The sequence below is a fragment of the Pongo pygmaeus genome, chromosome 15 (genome assembly GCF_028885625.2).
Source record: "Pongo pygmaeus isolate AG05252 chromosome 15, NHGRI_mPonPyg2-v2.0_pri, whole genome shotgun sequence".
Lineage (NCBI taxonomy): Eukaryota > Metazoa > Chordata > Mammalia > Primates > Hominidae > Pongo > Pongo pygmaeus.
Genome location: NC_072388.2, coordinates 76,778,547 through 76,797,406, shown reverse-complemented (window position 1 = coordinate 76,797,406; position 18,860 = coordinate 76,778,547). Strand labels below are relative to the sequence as shown.

General features: G+C 45.8%; 1 protein-coding gene across 5 annotated transcripts in view; it reads right to left on the bottom strand.

The window, feature by feature from the left end:
• The window catches only part of ADCK1 (aarF domain containing kinase 1), a 135,442-nt gene that overhangs the window by 75,472 nt on the left and 41,110 nt on the right, over positions 1-18,860 (bottom strand). The window lies entirely within an intron of this gene.

Below are 18,860 nucleotides of genomic sequence, written 5' to 3'. Positions count from 1 at the left end.
TGCCACCCACCCCTCAGACATACCAATTATGCTTTGTTTGTTTGGATTGCTACGTTTTATAAAACATGGTCAAATGTATGGTATCTTTTAATCTTCACAGCACCTCAGGGAAGCAAGTTTTGGTATCTTTAAAGAAGACAAACTCAGTCATTTTGTTGCTAAAGAAATCACTAGGCCGGGTGCGGCGGCTCACGCCTGTAATCCCAACACTTTGGGAGGCCGAGGCAGGTGGATCATGAGGTCAGGAGTTCAAGACCAGCCTGGCCAAGATGGTGAAACCCCATCTCTACAAAAAATACAAAAAAAAATTATCCAGGCATGGTGGCGGGCACCTGTAATCCCAGCTACTTGGGAGGCTGAGGCAGAGAATTGCTTGGACCCAGGAGGCAGAGGTTGCAGTGAGCCGAGATCATACCACTGCACTCTAGCCTGGGCAACAGAGCGAGACTCTGTCTCAAAAAAAAAAAAAAGAAAGAAAGAAATCACTAATAAATATCAAAGGAAGGTCTAGAAAACACCCCAAAATCTAGGGCTCTTTGGTGCAGCAAACTTTAGCAGGGGTCTCCTATTAACTGGAGGAGTCACTGTAGTGGGGGGATGAGGCACATGGAGAAGGCATCTGGGCAGGTTGTCTAGGACAGAGTAGCCTTAATTCACATCCGGATGCTCACCGGTCCTTCCAGAGTTGGGAGGTGGCCCCATCTGCCCCCAGGTTGCATATCCACAGTCATCCCCCCTGCCCAGCTGAGGGCCTTGGTACTATGAAGGTCCTACCTTCTAGGAGCTAAAGCCTCTGAGGCAGGATGGGGCCATGGGCACATGCAGAAGACAAGGGACCCCAGTACCCTGTGGGGACCTAGTACCTGCCTTCTCCCAACTCAGTCAACCAAGAGAGTGAACCATGAGGATGGACTTATACTCTTCAGTGCCACGTAGGACGCTGATGTAATTAACACATATTGGGGGCCATAAAATCATGCGAGGAGTTAAATAACAGTTGACAACAAAGATGGAAGAAGCGTTCAAAGATCCTGTATAATTCGTTGCCAAGTGAACCACACAGGAAATTTAGAAATTAAGAAGAGGTTTTTTTGTTTTTGTTTTAGCTCCCACATATAGGAGAGAACATGTGATATTGGAGGTAGAGAGTGGAAAAACAGATAACAAACCAGGCAGTATGGGTGGTGGGGAGGCGGAGGAGGAAGAGAAGTGGATTAAAGGGTACAAACATAAAGTAAACCTGAAGAGATAAATTCAATGTTTGATAGCGGAGGAGAATGACTACATTTAGAAAACTGTATTGTACTCAGGTGATAGCTACCCTAAATACCCTGACTTAATCACCACACATTATAAATGTGTAAGAATTTCCCATGTACCCCATAAATTTGCACAACTTTTTTTGAGAAAGGGTCTCACTGTGTCTCCCAGAGTGAAGTACAGTGGCATAATCATAGCTCTGTATTTCACATAACCATGGAGACAGGAGTCTCCATCTCCCAGGCTCAAGCAATCCACCCGCCTCGGCCTCCCAAAGTGCTGGGATTACCATCATGAGCCACCACGCCCAGATCGCTGCTGCTCAGAAGAGACTGCTGCAGCCCTGAACACCCTCAACCCAGCAGCCAGAGAGCCCATCCGCCCACCTCCTGACACAGCAGAGGGGCTGCCTCAGACTCCAGGCACTAGCAGGCCATCCTTAGGCCCACAGGGGCCTGTCCACTTCAAGCTTTGCTAGACTTTTTTTTTCTTTTGAGACACCCAGGCTGGAGTGCAATGGTGCAGTCTCAGCTCACTGCAACCTCCATCTCCCAGATACAAGCGATTCTCCTACCTCAGCCTCCTGAGTAACTAATTACAGGCGCATACCACCATGCCGGATAATTTTTGTATTTTTAGCAGAGATGAGGTTTCACCATGATGGCCAGGCTGGTCTTGAACCCCTGACCTCAAGTAATCCACTCACCGTGGCCTCCCGAAGTGCTAGGATTATGTAATGAGTTTTAATCTGCCTTATATTAATTAAAAGCATTGTCATAGCCAGCTTGGTTTGGGGTTTGGGAGGGAGGCAGTGAAGAGCTAATAAGATCAACTCAGTGTTGATTAGTTATTGATTAGGCCAGATGGAGTCAAAGCCCAAGGAGGGCAATCCTTTACCCACATCTAAAGCCCCAAGAGCAGGGGCCCTAGTCCCCAAGCTAGGCAGAAAGGTATCAATGTCAGAATGAATCCATGGGACTCCCCTTCAGAACTGGGCAATATCTCCAATGGGGCTTAGGGGTGTGTAAGTGACGGAGTGGAAAGAGACCATCAGACAGTCATACATACACACCCCACACACAGAAAGACAGGCAGACATGGAAAGAGAAGGTGACAGACCCCAAACTGACCTTTGATTAATTCTTCTAGTCAGAAACTTAAGCCCTAAAGGAATGAAACATTAACAGTGGTATCTCTGGGCTGTGAAATTATAAGAGTATTTTTTTCTTCTATATAGGTTTTTCTGTGTTTCCCAAATTTCTTTTTTCTGGACACAGAATCTCGCTCTGTCACCCAGGCTGGAGTGCAATGGCGTGATCTCGGCTCACTGTAGCCTCTGCTTCCCGGGTTCAAGTGATTCTCCTGCCTCAGCCTCCTGAGTAGCTGGGATTACAGGGGCCCGCCACCACGCCCGGCTAATTTTTGTATTTTTAGTAGAGAAGGGATTTCACCATGTTTCCCAGGCTGGTATCGAACTCCTGAGCTCAAGTGATCCACCCGCCCTGGCCTCCCAAAGTGTTGGGATTACAGGCATGAGCCACTACACCTGACCTGTATTTCCCAAATTTCTTATGAATAATAAATATTATGATAATGGGGGAAATTTTTTTATCATCCCTTTTCAGCATCTTCTGAAAATGGAAAGTCCAGCTGATTATGTTTTTCAGCTCTAAATGGACAAGATTCTGCCACACAGGCTGGACCAGCTTTGATGAGAGAGACTCCAGCATCTCTTTCCTAATTTGGCAGGGTCTCATGGCACACATGTGTACTGTCCATCAGAAAAATGAAATTGTAACCCCTCATCCCCAAGAAATCAGGCCCACACTGTCCACAAGGTCTCTTTTCTAGATGCTAATCTTTATGTTGTCATTTAGTCAGCAAAGTAAAGCTCATCATGTCTTAGGGGAAAAAACGAGTTGCAGTTTGTAAACATATTAAAAGAGTTTAACCTCAGACTGAACCCCACCCTGACCACACATGGGATAGTTCTGTAGTTAAGAACACAGGACTTCAGAGTGTCTCAGGCTACATCCCAATTTCACCACATAGAAGCTGGTGGACTTGGGCAAGTTACATAACCTTTCCCTACTTCAGTCTTCTCATCTATAAAAGTAAGATAATAATAGTACTTACACCTCATAGGGCTGCTATGAAGATTAAATGAGGTATCCATTTAGCCAGGGCTGGTGTTTCTATACTTACTACAAGGGGATTGGCATTTGTTTCAATCACGTGTGGTAAGACACACAAACACAGAAATGATTACCATGAAAGCAGAAGCCTTTACTCACAAGTCTCTAGAAATAGACAGCATGATGGCATGCCATGCCAGGCCACGTGGGGAAAGAAGCACCAAAGTCAAAGGCAGAGGGGGAAAGCAGGAAAATGTGGACAAGAGCCTTTGCTGCTATTCCATGCGAAGGAAAGGTCAAGGCAGGGTAAACAGGATTAGGACTGGTTAGTTGGCATGGGAGCTGTCCCTACTTGTCTACTACCTAATGATGGGGCAATTAAGGCAGGAGAATAGTAGTCCAGAGTTCAAGAGCCTAATAAAGTAGGTGGTTGTGAGGTATGGGCTCTGAATTTTTTGATTTGCATATGAAAAGCACACTCCTGTGAGTGGGTGGCTCACGCCTGTAATCCCAGCACTTTGGGAAGCCAATGCAGGTGGATCACCTGAGGTCAGGAGTCCAAGACCAGCTTGGCCAACACGGTGAAACCCCGCCTCTACTAAAAATATTAAAAAATTAGCTGGGCGTGGAGGAGGGCACCTGCAATCTCAGCTACTCAGGAGCCTGAGGCACAAGAATCGCTTGAATCCAGGAGGCGGAGGTTGTAGTGAACCAAGATCACACCACTACACTCCAGCCTGGATGACAGAGTGAGACTCCATCTCAAAAAAAAAAAAAAAAAAAAAGCATACTCCAAAGAGAGCTGCTACCTATCTCTAAGAATTAGTTAACCCTGGGAGGAGCGGTCCCTCCAATGCCAGCAAAACTTCAAGATGTCAAAGCACCAGAAAATATAGAAAATAAAAAACAGGATTAATCCAATACTCTAACTATACTCCCTTGGGGATCTCATCCAGTATCATGGCTGTAAATACCATCTGCACATTGATACACACAAACGTGTATCTCCTTCCCAGACCTCTCCTCTGACTGGAGCTTGCTGATTACAACTGCCTCTCTAACATCAATTACTCCAATATCCAACAGGCTCTTCAAACTTAGCCTGACTTTCCCACCACTCCCACCACCACCAAACCTGTTATTCCCAGTCTTCTCCATCTTAGGAAATGGCAAGGCTAAACTTGGACTTTTTCAGGCCATAAATCATGATGTCAACCTTGACATTTCTTCCAAAACAGGAGCTAAAATTATCTTCCCATCTGAAAAAACTGGACAGCATATATAAAACAATGGTGTTCAAGACACTTGACATTAGGCAAGGAAGAACAGTGATTCCTGAAAGATGAGAAAGAAACAAGGTGACAAGGTGAACACGATGAATAGCCCAGTTCACTGCACTGGGAGTTTCCAGGCTGAAGTGGCAGGGCGGGGAAGCCAGGCAGTGACCAGAAGACTCCTCAATTGAGGAGATAGAGCTGAGAGTCCAGAAAGAGTTCAAAGGACAGAGCAGTGAGGAGGAGAGAGCTGTACAAAGAAAGAACACTAAAGACCTGCAGAGACCCCACCGCATACACGGCTGAGTACCGATCAGCACATGCATATCCAAAAATTGTCTCAGTCCAGGAAAAGAACAACCCAAAAAGCTTAGGGTTAACAGTACCCAGCATTCACACAGGACCTATTTCCACCAGCCAAGCTGAAAAAAATCTCATAATTCATGGGACATTTGTGGCAATACCCAGAAGGGCCTTGCATCAGCAATGGCATATATCCCAAAACAAATACTGTTCCATTCCCATCTAACAAATATTAAAAGCAAGATCTGAAAAAAGCAAACTACTTCAAGTAACTTAACTATGTCCCAGAACAAAGCTCAATATTTATAAGAATACAAAAATATCTACCACCCTAAAAATAAAAGCACAATGCCAGGCACGGTGGCTCACACCTGTAATCCCAGCACTTTAAGAGGCCGAGACAGGCAGATCACCTGAGCTCGGGAGTTCAAAACCAGCCTGGGCAATATGGCAAAACTCCATCTCTACATAAAATACAACAATTAGCTAGACACGGTGGCATGCACCTGAAATCCCAGCTACTTGGGAGGCAGAGGCAGGACAATTGCTTGAGCCCAGGAGGCAGAGGTTGCAGTGAGCCGAGGCATGGATGACATAAAAGAGACAGAAAGAGAACCCTATCAAACTTTTAGAGATGAAAAATTTAATACATGAGATGAAAAGCACACAAGATGCAATTAATGGCAGATTAGACATTGCAGGGGGAAAAAAATATCAGGCCAGGCATGGTGGCTCACACCTGTAATCCCAGCACTTTGGGAGGCCAAGGTGGACGATGGATTGCCTGAGCCAGAGATTTTGAGACCAGCCTGGGCAACACAGCAAGACCCTGTCTCTAAAAAATATATATATATATAAAAAAGATTAGTGAACTTGAAAACCTGGCAATAGAAACTATTCAGAATGAAACACATAGAAGTAAAAATAATTTTTTTTTACTGAAAAGAACATCAGTGAACTGTGGAACAAATTCAAGCAGCCTAGTAAATATGTAGTTGAAGTCCCCAAAGGAGAAGAGATGAGGAGTGAAATATATATATATATTTTTTTTTTTTAATAATGGCTGAAATTTTTCAAATTTGATTTTTTTAAATGTATAAACTAATAAATTCAAGGACCTCAACAAGCCCTAAGCACAAGAAACATGAAGAAAGCTACATAATATTTTAAAACAATTTATACAGAGAAAAAAGATACAGACAGAAGAATAAAGATACGAATGATGGCAGATTTTTCACTGGAAATATGAGCAGAAGTTAGTATAGCAACATCTCTGAAAACAAAGAATTCTAAACCCAGCAAAGAAAATTTTTCAAAAGTAAAGGTATAAAAGTTCTTGCAGATGTAGGAAAACTGATAGATTTCATGTCCCTGCACTAAAAGAGATGTTAAAGAACCGGCCAGGCTTGGTGGCTCATGCCTGTAATCCCAGCACTTTGGGAGGCCAAGGCAGGTGGATCACGAGGTCAGGAGTTTGAGACCAGCCTAAACAATATGGGGACACCCCGCCTCTACTAAGAATACAAAAATTAGCCAGGCGTGGTGGCGCACACCCGTAGTCCCAGCTACTCGGGAGGCTGAGGCAGAAGAATCACTTGAACCCGGGAGGCAGAGGTTGCAGTGAGCTGAGATTGCACCACTGCACTCCAGCCTGGGAAACAGAGCGAGACTCTGTCTCAAAAAAAAAAAAATTAAATAAATAAATACATAAATAATAAAGAACCTTCATCAGGCAGAAGAAAAATGAAACCAGATAAAAATATGAATCTATATAAGGGAACAGAGAGACCAGAAATAGCAACTTTATGAGTAAATATACAAGAACTTTTTTATATCTTATATCTCTTTAAAAGACAAATGATTGCTTAACCAAATTATTAACAATGTAATATGGTGTTTATAACATAAAAGCATGTATTACATCAATAGCATAAAACTTCAGAAGAAATGAAAGTATACGATTTTAAGATTCTTATACTCTTTGAAGTACTATAATATCCCATAAATATAGACTGACAAGATGTATACTATAAACTAAAGCAATCATTAAAGTAACAAAAAGAATTATAACTCATAAGCCAACAAAGGAGGTAAAATACAACCATGAAAAATACCCGATCCAAAAGAAGGCGTGATAAAGGAAACAGGAATGAAGAACAAATAGGACAAACAGAAAACAAATAGCTAGAACAAAGACATAAATCCAACTTTATCAATTATCCCTAAACACCCTAATTAAAAGTAAGAGATTGTCAAACTACTCTTAAAAAGACCCAAATATGGCTGGGCACAGTGGCTCACACCTGTAATCCCAGCACTTTGGGAGGCCAAAGTGGACAGATCATGAGGTCAGGAATTCGAGACCAGCCTGGCCAATATGGTGAAACCCTGTCTCTACTGAAAATACAAAAATTAGCCAGGCGTGGTGGCACACACCTGTAGTCCCAGCTACTCGGGAAGCTGAGGCAGAAGAATCGCTTGAACCCAAGAGGCGGAAGTTGTAGTGAGCCAAGATCGCGCCACTGCACTCCAGCCTGGGCGACACAGCAAGACTCCGTCTCAAAAAAAAAAAAAAGACCCAAATGTATGCTGCCCAAAAGAAATGCTCTTCAAATATAAAAACACAAATAGGTTAAATGTACTGAGTTGGTGCAAAAGTAATAGCTGTCTTCATTAAAAGTAATGGCAAAAACTGATTACTTTTGCACCAACCCAATAGAAGGATAAAAAAAGATATATCGGGCAGGGTGTGGTGGCTCACACCTGTAATCCCAGCACTTTGGGAGGCCAAGGCAGGCGGATCACAAGGTCAGGAGATCGAGACCATCCTGGCTAACACAGTGAAACCACGTCTCTACTAAAAATACAAAAAAAAAATTAGCCAGACGTGGTGGCAGGCGCCTGTAGTCCCAGCCACTCGGGAGGCTGAGGCAGGAGAACGGCGTGAACCCAGGAGGTGGAGTTTGCAGTGAGCAGATATCGCGCCACTGCACTCCAGCCTGGGTAACAGAGCAAGACTCCGTCTCAAAAAAAAAAAAAAAAAAAAAAGACATATCATGCCAATGCTAATCAAAAGAAAGCTGAAACAGCTATATTTATAGCAGACAAAATTGATTTCAGAGAAAAGAATATTATCAGGGATAAAGAAAATCATTTCATAACAATAAAGGGATCAATCCATCAAGAGGATATACCATCCTAAACATTTATGCACCCAATAACACAGCTTCGAAATACATGAAGTAAAAAAACTAATAGAACTGCAAAGAGAAACAGAAAAATCCACATTATAGGCAGAGATTTCAATATCTTCTCAATACATGATATAACAAATAGATAGAAAATGAGTAAGGATATAAAAGACTTGAACACTATCAACCAATCTGAACTGGCATTTATAGAACACTGTCCAACAACAGCAGAATATACATTATTTTCAAGTATAAGAGGAACATTTGCCAAGAGAGACCATATTCTTTCTGCTTGTTTTTTGAGACAAGGTTTTACTGTGTCTCCTAGGCTGAAGTATAGTGACACCATCATTGTTTACTGCAGCCTTGAACTCTTGGCCTCAAGGGACTTTTCTGTTTTGGCCTCCCCAGTAGCTGAGACTACAGGCACACACCACCACACCCAGGTAATTTTTTAAAATTTTTTGTTGAGTCAGGATCTCACTATGTTGCCCAGGCTGGTCTCAATCTCCTGGCCTCAAATGATCCTTCTGCCTCAGCCTTCCAAAGCACTGGGATTACGGGCATGAGCCACCACATGCAGCTGACGGACCACATTCTGAGTCATAAAGCAGATCTCAGTAAATTTAAAAGGATCAAAATATATAAAATATTTTCACTGACCACAATGGAACCAAAGTATAAATCAATAACCACAAAATCTCTGGAAAATTCCCAAATATTTGAAAACCAAGGCCGGGCTCAGTGGCTCATGCCTGTAATCCTAGCACTTAGGGAGGCTGAGGTGGAAGGATCACTTGAGGCCAGGAGTTCGAGACCAGCCTGGGCAACATAATGAGAGCCCATCTTTACAAAAAATAAAAATGAAGACAAATTAGCCAGGCATGGTGGCATATGCCTGTAGTCCCAGCTACTTGAGTGGCTGAAAGGTGGGAGTACTGCTTGAGCCCAGGAGGTCAAGGGTGTAGTGAGTCATCATCATGTCACTGCACTCCAGCCTGGGCAACAAAGCGAGGCCCTATCTCAAAAAAAAGAAAGAAAACTAAACAACACAGCTCTAAAGAACTCATAGGGCAAAGAAGAATCAAAGGTAAATTAGAGAGTACCAGTTGGCCAGGCAAGGTGGCTCATGTCTATAATCCCAACATATTGGAAGACCAAGGCGGGAGGATTGCTTGAAGCTGAGAGTTCAAGACTAGCCTAAGCAACATAGAGAGACCCTGTCTCTGCAAAAAATGTAAAAATTGCTGGGCGTGGTGGCATATGCCTTTGGTCCCAGTTACTCAGGAGCCAGAGATGAGAGTATCCCCTGAGCCAAGGAGTTTGAGGCTGCAGTGAGCCATAATTACGCCACTGTGGCCAGGCGCGGTGGCTCACGCCTGTAATCCCAGCACTTTGGGAGGCCGAGGCGGGCAGATGACGAGGTCAGGAGATGGAGACCATCCTGGCTAACAAGGTGAAACCCCGTCTCTACTAAAAATACAAAAAGAAATTAGCCGGGCGTGGTAGCGGGCGCCTGTAGTCCCAGCTATTCAGGAAGCTGAGGCAGGAGAATGACGTGAATCTGGGAGGCGGAGCTTGCAGTAAGCCGAGATCATGCCACTGCACTCCAGCCTGGGCGACAGAGTGAGACTCCGTCTCAAAAAAAAAAAAATTACGCCACTGCACCCCAGCCTGGGCAACAGAGTAAGATACTGTCTCAAAAAAAGTAAATAGGCCGGGTACGGTGACTCATGCCTTTGTAATCCCAGCACTTTTGGAGGCCGAGGTGAGAGGATCACCTGAGGTCAGGAGTTTGAGATCACCCTGGCCAACATGGCGAAACCTTATCTCTATTAAAAATAAAAATATTAGCCAGGCATGGTGGCACGTGCCAATAATCCCAGCTACTAAGGAGGCTGAGATAGGTGAATTATTTGAACCCAGGAGGTGGAGGCTGCAGTGACCCGAGATCGCACCACTGTACTCCAGTCTGGGCCACACAGCAAAACTCCATCTTAAATAATTAAATAAATAAAATAAAATGCATGAAGTCTTTCACACATATTATCTCACCTGACCCAGGCAAGAGCCCTTGAGATAGGTACTATCATTCTCCTCATTGCACAGATGCAAGAACTTGGGCTCCAAAAAGTTAGAGGTTTTACCAAGCTTACTCAGCCAGTAAATAGTAGATTCAGGGTTTGAAACATTGCCCTCTAATTGCAAAACATCTGTCTTTCTCTACACTCTGCTGCCCATCCACACCATTACACGTTCCTCGTAAGTTAGAAGAAAAACATCCAGGGCGGGTGCGGTGGCTCATGCCTGTAATCCGAGCACTTTGGGAGGCCAAGATAGGAGGACTGCTTGAGGCCAGGAGTTCGAGACCAGCCTGGTCAGCATAATGAGACCCCATCTCTATTTATTTTAAAAAATTTTTAAAAGAGAAGAAAAACATCCAGGTGGCCACTATCCGCTATGGGGCCCTCACTGTTGCCCTCTCCGGTTCCTCACAACACCCACCCACCCTGGTCCCCAGCTGAGCCCCAGCTAAGACTCAGGGTTAGGCCACACGGCCACCATGGCTCTGGCCACGTCTGGGCTCCCAGGAGCTGTTCCAGTAAGCCAGAAAACAAACTCTGAGATTAGGAACAAATTCATGAACACACAGGAGGATCTGGAAGCCCTCGTTATAGAAACAGATTGGGAATCATTGTGAGAAGGAAGCCAGGGAAGCCCCAGAAGCATGAGGTCTCTGACAACAGCAACTGGGCCACACTAGAGGACTGTGCAGCCCAACAAGGCAGGGCCAGGAAGGGCACCACACTGGCCACAGTGGGAAAAGGGAAACAATCTTCAACGATAACCCTTCAAAGGTCCTCACCGCCTCACTGGCCCTGGTATGAAGTGGGTTTTTTGTGGGGTTTTTTGTTTGTTTGAGACAGTCCCACTCCATCACCCAGGCTGGAGGGCAGTAGCAGGATCTCAGCTCACTGCAACCTCCACCTCCTGGGTTCAAGCAATTCTCTTGCCTCAGTCTTCTGCGTAGCTGGGACTACAGGCGCCTGCCACCACGTCCAGCTAATTTTTGTATTTTTAGTAAAGATGGGGTTTCGCCATGTTGGCCAGGCTGATCTCGAATGCCTGACCTCAAGTGATCCACCCACCTCAGCCTCCCAAAGTGCTGGGATTACAGGTGTGGGCCACAGCACCCGGCCTGGTATGAAGTTTAAACTCCTGACAGGCCCATACAATGCAGCCCAGCTGTCCTGCGGCCTCATCTCTTACACTCCCCACCTCGCTCTCTACCCTCCAACCACAGTTATCAGCTCTCTCCTGTGCCATCCCCTGCCCCCAGGCCTTTGCATAGCATCTCCATAATCTCACCACACCACTCTCCTTTTCACCTGCGAAAAATCCTCTCAGCCTGGACCCAAGCCTGCCTCCCTTCACCTCTTCCTAGTCCTGACCTGACCCATTCTCCGTGCCACGCCTCTCCCCTCTCACAAGTGATGTTACTGCCTTCCACAATCCCAGGATGAAGGGCAGAGCAAGGAGTTTCTTTCCCCCAGCGTGGCTCAAAATCCTCCTTTTGTCTGAGCCTCTCTTGGAGAAGACGGGGCTTCTGCCCATGAGGCAGCTCCATGGATATGATGAGCTTCTCCGCTTCGGGTCCACAGAAGAAAAAGCAGGGGAGCAACCCTAGATATCACCAGGTTGCAACGAAACGAGTCTGGGACCCAATGAGAGACCCAGAGCAACACAGCTTTCCAATGTCAGGGACAATGACTTGACCGTTCCCCTGTGGGAAGGCCTCCTTCCCACCAGCCCCCACTCCGCCCTTTCTCAGCAGGGATCAGCTGGGCAGACCACAAGAGGGTCTCTGTTGGAGGATCCAGAACAGGGGTTTTTCCCAAATACCAGTCAGGATGTGGAATCACAGATGATTCACTCAACAAGAGCCACCTGCCCATCACAAGACACCCAGAGAGCCCTCCACACTCCTGTCCTGAATGCAGGGGTCAGCTCAAAGCCCCATCACGCCAGGCCTGGCTTCCAGGACAGTCATGGACTCCTCCTACTTCTCAAGGCTTCCCTGGGTCCTCCCCAGGGTCATGCATGGCTGGATTAAGATGGGGAGAGGACCATAGCATAGCTTTAGGTCTAGGCTCTGACTAGTCCCTGTTTCTAAGCCTATAGGAGAGGCAGCTGTGAGAAGAGGGGGGTGGTACCAGCTGGCTATTGAGGTCCAGTCTAAGAAGGAGGTTCAGGGTGGGTGGGAGAAGATACACTGGCTTAGAGAAGCAGAGATGGTTGGAAGGAGATGTTATAGTGATGTTCCCGTCAGAGGAGCAACTAAGCAAAATGGCCAAGAGAGGCCCCATGTGGCAGCTGGTCCTTGAGGAACCACAGCCAAGCCTCCAGGGCTGCATCACATGCCCAAACTAAAATGAACTTCTGGAGAGTGTGAAGTACAACAGCAAAAGCTGCCCCAGAGCCGCAGGTAGTTACAGATCCAGCACCATCTCACACCTGGTTATTGGTACTGTGGGACTTTTCATTATGAAATTACAAATTCCAGGAGCACTTCAAACCCAAATGATTCCAGAGCATACCATGGAAAAGAAAGAAAAGCAGGTATTTCTGAGGGGCAACTCTGAGGGATACTGCAGAGGGAGTGAGCAGGGTACGATTCTGTGTTTGTGTCCACCAAGAATCTAGAAAGACAATGCAATTTAAAAAGGAACATTTTGGCCGGGCACGGTGGCTCATGCTTGTAATCCTAGCACTTTGAGAGGCCAAGGTGGGCAGATCGCTTGAGGCCAGGAGTTCGAGACCAACCTGGCCAACATGGTGAAACCCCATCTCTACTAAAAATACAAAAATTAGCTGGGTGTGGCGATGCATGTGCCTGTAGTCCCAGCTACTCAGGAGGCTGGGGCAGGAAAACTGCTTGAACCCGGGAGATGGAGGTTGCAGGGAGCTGAGATTGCGCTACTGCATGCCAGCCTAGGTGACAGAGCAAGACCCAGTCTCAACAAAAAGGAAGAAAAAAAAGGAACATTTTAATTGAGCTACTATCATGGATTAAGTATTTACTATGTGTTAGGCCCTACTCTGAACCCTTTATACATGTATTTTCTCATTTAATTCCATAACCATCCTATATGGTAGGCACAATTATTATCCTCTCTTTTAAAGATGAAGTTAAGGCTCAGAAAGGTTAAATGGCTTGGCTAAAGCCACACAACTTATTAGTGGCAGAGCTGGGATCTGAATCCCGGCAGTCAACTCCAAGACCATAATGAAATACCTCTTAGAATACCAGTATAATTCAGAAGAAAAAGTTTTGAATCAAGACCCAAGGGACCTGGATTCTGGGACAGTTCTGCCAATTACTGCCCCTACTTATGCAATCCTGAACAAATCATCTCAGCTTCTTGGGCCTCAGCTCATCTGTAAATTGAAAAGTTGAGCAGAGTCAGGAATAGCAAGTGAGTGCATATGTGCCTCTCCTCTGTTACTGTGCCCGTGGCACACATCAGACATCACTAATCAACCACAGCACACACTCAGTGAGTCCAGGTGATGACTTGCCTATTTTCCAACCTGCACTCAGACAACCACTACTAATCAACTGGAGTTTGCAAATGAAATGTCTTTGCTTTCCCAGAGCTAGATGTTTCTAAGGTGTCTTCTGACTCTTAAAAACCTACAACTGTTACTGGGGTTCTAAAGACAAAATTTTAATTCTAGCCCCAACTCCAAGTAGATTGTAGTCTCTATGCCTCCGTCTTCCTTCTGCAAGATGGACAGTCTGTCACACCATCATCTATGTGGTCAGCTCCACTTTCTCCCCTGTCCCAATGAACTACACTCCAGGCCAACGCCCAATCTGAGTTACACAGACTGAGTCTGCTCTTGGTGGACCTGACAGGGCCTGCTCCCCACGCTGCCTCTCTAAGGGAGTCCAACAGAGGGGAGAGCTAAGACCAATGCCATTGACATGATAGGATGAAGGGACACCGGTTCCTTTGCATTAAGCACTGTTTCCAGAAGTTTCCAGTAAAATAAGAATATTCCCTAGAGGTGGTAACATAAGAAATTATGATCAGGCCAGGCGCGGTGGCTCATGTCTGTAATCCCAGCACTTTGGGAGGTCGAGGTGGGTGGAACACGTGGTCAGGAGATCAAGATCATCCTGGCCAACATGGTGAAACCCTGTCTCTAGTAAAATACAAAAATAATTAGCTGGGCATGGTGGTGTGCGCCTGTAGTCCCAGCCATTTGGGAGGTTGAAGCACAAGAATTGCTTGAACCCAATTGCTTGAACCTCCAGGCAGAGGTTGCAGTAAGCCAAGATCACACCACTGCACTCCAGCCTGAGCAACAGAGTGAGACTCTGTCTCCAAAAAAAAAAAAAAAGAAAGAAAGAAAGAAATTATGATCAATCATTGACATCCTGGCAGGAGTTTCTTTACCTGTCTCTTTCCAGCCAGAGCAACTAATCTAGAGCAGATTTCTATGAAATGGGAGAGTTTCCAAATGTAAGCTCTGTTTCAGAGAAGCCCATGCTAAAAGGAAGGTGGCAGATGGGGGTATCTGGAGAGGGCAGTTGCTAGTGGCTAAGAAAGCTTAATGAATAAAACATACAACGCAGCTGCCAAGGATACTTGCATTTTAATAAAGAACAGAGTTTAAGCCAAAGGAATTACTTTCTAATGGTAGAATTACAAGCATCAATAATGATTTAGGGAAGAATTAAGCAAAGAAAGTTGTTCCAGCATCCCTGAAATCCCAAAAAATGAGCTGATGTGACTGTGCAAGCCCTCAGCAAACAGCAAATGAGCTGCAAATTTAAGGTATTAATAATATTATTACTGGCAACTTGTGACTCCGCCTGCCAGTGAGCAAGCCTGCCACCACACAGACAAACTCAGATGCCCACAGGAGCCCAGGACATGTACTCTTTGGTCTGGAAAGCATCCATTTGAGAACCCAGTTGCCAGAAAAGCTGAAGAGAACCCTTCCCTCCATCTGCCCCTTAATCACACACACTGAGAAGATGCATAATTAATTTGTTCTCAACAGTTGTTCAGCGGCTAGAAGAGTGAGGGCATCTCTGGAATGGCAATTACAGTCAAGAAAAACAAGTGTTAGGCCGCGAGCAGAATGCAGCAGCCAGCCTGCTTCCCTTCCCCACCATGCTTGCTTGGGCCACAGGCCTGAATGTGGGACAGGTGTCTTTTTCATTTCCTCACAGCCCGGGGCTCTTGGGGGCTGGTGGGAAAGAATAGAAAACAAAACTCTGGCCAGACAAGGTTCCTCACCCCTGTGATCCCAGCATTTTGAGATTCTGAGATGGGAGAATCATTTGAAGCCAGGAGTTTGAGACCAGCCTGGGCAACTTAGTAAGACCCCATGTCTACAAAAAAAGAATTTTTAATTAGTTAGGAGTAGTGGCACACACCTGTGATCCCAGCTACTCAGGAGGCTGAGGCAGGAGAATCACTTGAACCCAGGAGGTGGAGGCTGCAGTGAGCCATGTTTCAGCCACGGCATTCCAGCCTGGATGACAGAAAAAGACCTAGTCTTAAAAAAAAAAAGAAAGAAAGAAAGAGAAGAAAAGAAAAAGAAAAAATACCCTCGGCCAGGCACAGTGGCTCACACCTGTAATCCCAGCACTTTGGGAGGCCAAGGCAGGTGGATCACTTGAGGTCAGCAGTTCAAGACAAGCCTGGCCAACATGGTGAAACCTGTCTCTACTAAAAATACAAAAATTAGCTGGGCGTGGTGGTGCATGCCTGTAATCCCAGCTGCTCTGGAGGCTGAGGCAGGAGATTTGCTTGAACCCAGGAGACGGAGATTGCAAGATCGTGCCACTGCACTCCAGCCTGGGTGACAGAGTGAGACTCCATCACAAACAAACAAAAAATAGAAAGGAAGGAAGGGAGGGAGGGAGGGAGGAAATAAGGAAGGAAGGAAGGGAGGGAGGAAATAATGAAGGAAGGAAGGAAGGAAGGAAGGAAAAAAAAATACCCTGAAAGATACAGGGAAGAAGGCCTCACTCTAACCTCAGAGAAACAGCTAAAATAGGCACAAAGCTCAGGGACAATGTGAAGACCAACAGGCAGCACATTTGGGGGACAAGTGAATACACACAGAAATTAGATGAAATTAAAGAACTCCTGTTAATATCATTAGCTGAGACAATCACATGATAACTTAGAAAAATACCAGTTTTTAGAGATGCACACTGAAATTACAGGTGACATGCCATGATTTCTATAATTTGCTTAAATTTGTCAGCAAAAAAAATAATAATGATGAAAGAATTATGGCAAATGTTTTGTTTGTTTATGTGTCGTGTTTGATTGTTTTACAGAGACAGGATCTCACTCAGTCGCCCACGCTGGGGTACAATGGTGCCATCATAGCTCTCTGCAGCCTCGAACTCCTGGGCTTAGGTGATCTTCCTGCTTCAGACTCCCAAGTAGCTGGGACTACAGCTGGTCTAGAACTCCAGGCCTCAAGTAACACTCCTGTCTCAGCCTCCTAAAGTGCTGGGATTACAGGCATGAGCCACCATGCCTGGCCTGGCAAATTTTTTTTTTTTTTTTTTTTTTTTTTAAGAGAGTGTCACTCTGTCACTCAGGCTGGAGTGCAGTGGTGTGATCTCAGCTCAGTGCAACCTCTGTCTCCCAAGTTCAAGCTATTCTCCTGCCTCAGCCTCCCAAGTAACTGGGATTATAGGCACACACCCACGCCTGGCTAATTTTTTTTTTTTTTTTTTTTTTTGCATTATTAGTAGAGATGGGGTTTTACCATGTTGTCCAGGTTGGTCTTGAACTCCTGACCTCAAGTGACACACCCACCTCAGCCTCCCAACCAAAGTGCTGGGATTACAGGCCTGAACCACTAAGTCTGGCCTGGCAAATTTTAGATCTAGGTGCCAGGTATAGGGGTTCAGCCTATTATTCTGCACACTTTTTAATTACATTTGAAATTTTTTATATAGAGTTTTTTTCCCCCTAAAGATCCAATAGCAGATTCCAGCCTGCTGTTCCTAACTCTTCACTGTGGCCTAAGAGGCCCTGTGTTCTTGACCTGAGCTCCCAGGGTTCCTCCAGGCCAGTGGTCCATACAGCATGGGGTTCCGTGTTGTTCCGTTGACCTGTGCCAGTCTCTCTCATCTCATTTTGTACCATGTGCCCTATCGTTCACTCTAGTCTATCACTCGGGCCTCCCTCTATGTCCTTCAGTGAGCCAAGCTCATTGCCACATCGGGGCTTTTAGGCTTGCAGTTTCCCTCTCCAGGGCTGGCTTCAAGGGCATGCAGCTGCCCTGCACTTGGGAAGGCCTGCGTGTGTGGTTTAATGCCCTGCAGTCACTGTGGAAGTCGGAATAATGCCCCTGCCACCTGAGATGTACACATCCAGCTCCCTGGAAATCTATGAATGTGTTACCTTACGTGGCACAGGGAATGGAGATTGCAGAAGAAATGAAGGCTTCTTTCTTTCCCCTTCCTTCCTTCCTTCCTTCTTCCCTCCCTCTCCCCTCCCCTCCCCTCCCCTTCCCTTCCCTCCCTCCGTCCCTGCCGCCCTTCTTTCTTTCAGATTGAGTCTCACTCTGTCGCCCTGGTTGGACTGCAATGGCACCATCTCAGCTCACTGCCACCTCCACCTCCCTGATTCAAGCTATTCTCGTGCTTCAGCCTCCCAAGTAGCTGGGACTTCAGGCGCACACCACCATGCTTGGCTAATTTTTGTATTTTTAGTAGAAACGGGGTTTCACCATGTTGTCCAGGCTGGTTTTGAACACCTGGCCTCAAGTGAACCACTCCCCTCAGCCTCCCAAAGTGCTGGGATTACAGGTGTGAGCCACCACACACAGCCAGTTTAATTTCTTAATCTGCTGACCTCGACAGTGAGATTATCCAGAATTACTCAGATTGGCCCAGTGTAATCATCATGGCTTTTATAAGTGGCAGAGAAAAGCAGAAGGGAGCCAGGGAGATGGGATGGGGAGAAGGACTTAGCCAGATGTCGCAGGCTTTGAAGATGGGGGAGTGGGACCACGAGCCAAGGAATGTGGACAGCCTTTACAAGATGGAAAAAAGAAAAAAGGAAAAGAATTCTCCCCTAGAGCATCCAGAAGAATCGCAGCTCTGCTGACACCTTAATTTTCTCCCAGTGAGAACCGTTCCAGACTTCTGACCTCCAGAACTATAAGAGAATGAATGTATTGTTTGAAGCCACGATGTTTGTGAACATTTGTTAGAGCAGTCACAGGAAACTAATACAGTCATAGGAAGCTACTGTATTAGTAGCTGCCACCTCCACCTCCTTGGTTCAAGCTATTCTTGAATTTGAAATTTTTGAATTTGTGTTTTGGAAGTGAAGTCTGATGGGACAAAGGAAGGTGTGCCGGGAGATTCAGCTCCACACAGTCCCACCTCCTTGGCTGACCATTCCCTGCCCCCAGTACCCCAGCTCCTCCCCGCCTCCCTACTTCTTTTTTCCTTTTTTTTTTTTTTTTTTTTTTGAGACAGGGTCTCACTCTGTCCCCCAGGCTGGAGTGCAGTGGTGCAATCTCAGCTCGCTGCAGCCTCGACTTCCCGGGTTCAAGCGATTCTCCTGCCTCAGCCTCCCGAGTAGCTGAGGAGGCGCGCACTACCACACCTGGCTAATTTTTGTATTTTTAGTTTCACCATG